Raw genomic sequence first — 3,774 nt, 5'->3', positions numbered from 1 at the left:
TTCCACCTCTCGTTCATCAACGGATGCGCTTTACCGTAGACACTTGTTTCTGTCAGGGCAAGCGGTAGGCTGGGGAAGCCTTAAGTCCCCACGGCATAGTCCGTAGACACTTGTCGCTCGAAGAGCAAGCGGTAGGCTGGGGAAGCCTTAAGTCCCCACGGTATTGCGGTCTATGATGGGTTGCAGCTACCGGCGAAGGAGTTTGGTTCGATCCCAGACTGTCATCGTGGTCGGGGTCCACCTTGAAATCTATGGGAATAATGGGACCGGCGAGGACCCAGGGTCGGGGCATGCAACAAAGGGTGGGTGTTCAAGGTAGCGGAGGAACATGATTGGCTAGACCTTACACCGGGCCTCACACCAAAGGAAGTGTGGACGGGAAACTCGAGCCCAGTTGGCACCAAGGTTAAGATCTCTTATGGGTAAAGCAACACACCTCTGCAGAGTGTAAAGAACCGTGACCTGTCACTCCCTGTTCCGGGATATGGAACTGCGAACGCTGCCGGAAAGGAACTCCATGAAGTTCTAGTAAACCGGTGAAGACTGACGGACATAGTTCTTCTGAATAAAAGCAACCTTTTGAAGAAATGGTTATGAAAACTTGCATTGGTATTAGACTTTCTGGTCTAATGCCGTAGCTAGTGCATTAAACACCTCTTTCCTATAATGAACTTGTTGAGTACGCTCGTACTCATTCCACTCTTAAATCCCCTGCTTAGATATGAAGGCATCGAAGGAGCATCTACAGTGCAACTCGAAGACCGAGGAATCAACAACTACTTCAAGGGACAGGAACCTGTCAGAAGAGTCAAACACCACATCCAAGAAGGATAACACCTAGCTTAGCAATAGAAAGGAACTCGTATCCTAAACCTAGCTCCTATTTAGCTAGAATCTATTCATAGCCTCTATAGCTAGTTAAATACTCTACAAATAGAGTTCGTGATAGGATTAGATTACGAGTCGTTCTTCTGGAGTTATTTGCAGTTTTACCTCATTGTAAAGTAGGAGGCTGTGATGATCTTATGTAACAAAGTCTGTGTGTAATTCTATAGACATACCTTGGACCCGCATATGTTTCTGTTGTACCACTCTGAGCGATATAATACTAGTGGAACGGTGTTTCATTGGTGTTATATCAGACTTGCATACTACACCATGCAGTGGTATGCCGGGTCACCACACATCCCAAACAGAGTGCGCTGTGGATCTGGTTGTGGCCTTGTTCAAAAAGGCGATCTGCAACGACGCTCTGTTATGGCTTCTCCTCTACGAGCTCGGCTTGATTAAAAGGTAGTGGTCCTAGGATTCTTTCTCGCACCAAGATCAAGATCTACCGGTGCCTGTCCCATTGTTCTGACGGAAGTGTCGTGTTCCGGAAGACTCCGCTGGCGCTTCATTGGGCAATTCATGCCTGGAGATTGCTGGATCGGATGAGATTCGGTCGTGTACATCCATTTTTTTCTGGCCGTTTGGATTCAGAGGGACCGCTTTGAAGTTCAGCTGGCTGTTAATACCATGGAGCACGTTTTCGTTCTGTGTTGCTGGCGGAGAATGCCATGGAAGTCGAGATCTGTGGACTAGCTATGGTGGTTCGAGTCTAGGTGGCGATGAGGTATTGGCTTGGTGATTCGTGACTTGAAGCAGCGGTATGTAAGTGGGGGCGACTACACAAGAGAAGTTCAAAGTCTTACTTCTCAGGGTGAAAATTCAAGGTCTGGCCTTAATTGGTTGTGCCTGGCAGTGTCCTTGTTGAAGGCATTGTTTTGAGAGTGAGGATTTTCTTCAGGGTAAAAACCCAAGATCTATGATCGGGCGACGACGGCGCTTGTGCACTGTTTCCTTATTGGAAGCGTCGCTTTTGGAGAAGTTTAACTTCTAGTGCTGTCTTGGTAGTGTTAGTGCCGTTGTTTCAAAAAATAGATTGCTGTAGCGGGACTTTTCTTTTTTTGTAATTCTTCTTTATGTTTTGGGCTGTGTGCATCCGTAATATTGCTAGGGCAATGCGTTGTTGCAGAGGCTGGGTGTAATTCGTATCTCCGCGATATTAGTATATACTCTTTATCGAAAAAAGTTGCTTTTATTTGAATCTAAGAGTATTTGACAACATCTCAGTACAACAGGTCAACATCCCATTGCTTATTGTACCAACAAATTTTGCTGAAACAAACAAAGAGCTATATATAGGGCACAAATTTGTGATGCTGTACAAGAAAGAATATATGAAGATCTCAAGCCATCTTGATCGATCAGTAAAACATTCTACTACTACTACTATATATCTATCTACTCTGAAGTTACTGATCTCTAGTTGTCTTCGCTGGCTACTGGTACGGGTCAATCCAGGACGCGTCGTTGGCAGCAGCTTCCTTCCATCTCCTGTCGAAAATCTGCATCTCAGCATGCGATCGCCTCCTCACCGCGACCCGGAAGGCCGCGGCCTTGCCCTCGGTGCCGCCGAGCGTAGGGACACCCCTGTGGAGGACGTACTCGCTGTCGACGACGCCGACCTTGAGCGTCCTGTCACCCTGCGCGCAGTAGCCAAGCTTGTAGTCGAGGCCCCAGGCGTGCACGAGGTCGTTCTGGACCATGCCCCAGCTGCAGCGCCACGCCGCACGGGAGAAGACCGGCACCATCATCTCCACCCACCCCGCGCACGGCGGCCCCGTGCTGCTGTCGTCGCACCCTCCTCCTCCCAAGGCCGAAGCCGCCTTGTAGAACCTCCGGTGCACGTCGCCTCCTCCGTTGGTTGTTGCACGCGCCGTGATGCCGTGGTGGATCTCGGACCGGCGGTCGAGCGCCGGCTGAGATACCTCAAGCCCTTCTCTCTTGACGATGTCGAGGTACCGGACAGGGTCGAAGGCGTCCACCTCGACGTCCTCGTCCCACAGGAAGACGTAGTCGTACTCGGCGACAATGTCGGGGTGCAGGAACCGCTTGGCGAACCACCACTTGGTCTGGCCGCGCGCCGACACGTGCACCGCGCGGCGCGACCACTCGAGGTCATCCCACTGCTCCTCCCCGGCGCCGTCGTAGTGGAAGACCATCAGCGTGAATCTGTCGGCCGGGAACTTGGAGACGAGCTTGTCGACAGCGGCCTTGTTCTTGATGCCCACCGGGATCGCCAGGAGGCTCTTCCCGCCGCCGTGCTTCTGCTCAGGGTCGCCGACCATGGACACCATCTCGAGGTTGGACGTGCCGTGCACGATGCCCCTCGGTAAAGCCTTGCCGCCCGACGGCTCCTTCTTGGCTTGTTTCGGTCCATGGACTATGCGTAGCAGTTTACGCGAGACTGCGCCGGGATCTTCAGAAACTTTGCCCGTTCGTGATCCTGATGTCAGGTTACTATGATCCTTGTGATGAACCGTGAAGCCTGTGCCGGCGAGGAAGATTAGCGCGAGGAGGAAGGCGAGCACCACCGGCAGCGAGAAGCGCTTCCGCGACGACATGTCTGCCCGGCCAATCGATCGCTCACGGGTTCAAATTATTTGGGATGATGCTGTATCTGGTTACGGCGTAGTTTATATAACCATGGACTAGCACGTAGACCGATCCGAGTCGGCGTTGGAAAGAATCAGTTGATGATACAGCCCCGAGGTGCATGTAGAGCAATCCAAGATCAAGCTGGAATCGGATTTGGAAGCAGCTGCGTTTATTTTTGAGTTTGGAACAGAGTCGGAGACTCGGAGCTGTTTATGGCGGTGCACACGGCTAAGCTTCCACGTAACGCTATACTTCTGCACATGTGTTAACTGACTATTATTCGGGCGTGCC

At 51.3% G+C, this 3,774-nt stretch overlaps 1 pseudogene; it reads right to left on the bottom strand.

The window, feature by feature from the left end:
* Positions 1-2,297: 2,297 nt before the first annotated feature.
* Positions 2,298-3,449, bottom strand: LOC127347231 (uncharacterized; annotated as a pseudogene).
* Positions 3,450-3,774: the final 325 nt, after the last annotated feature.

This window comes from Lolium perenne, chromosome 4 (assembly GCF_019359855.2).
Source record: "Lolium perenne isolate Kyuss_39 chromosome 4, Kyuss_2.0, whole genome shotgun sequence".
Classification (NCBI taxonomy): domain Eukaryota; kingdom Viridiplantae; phylum Streptophyta; class Magnoliopsida; order Poales; family Poaceae; genus Lolium; species Lolium perenne.
The sequence above is the reverse complement of the archived record's forward strand: the minus strand, read 5'-3'. Positions and strand labels throughout refer to the sequence as shown.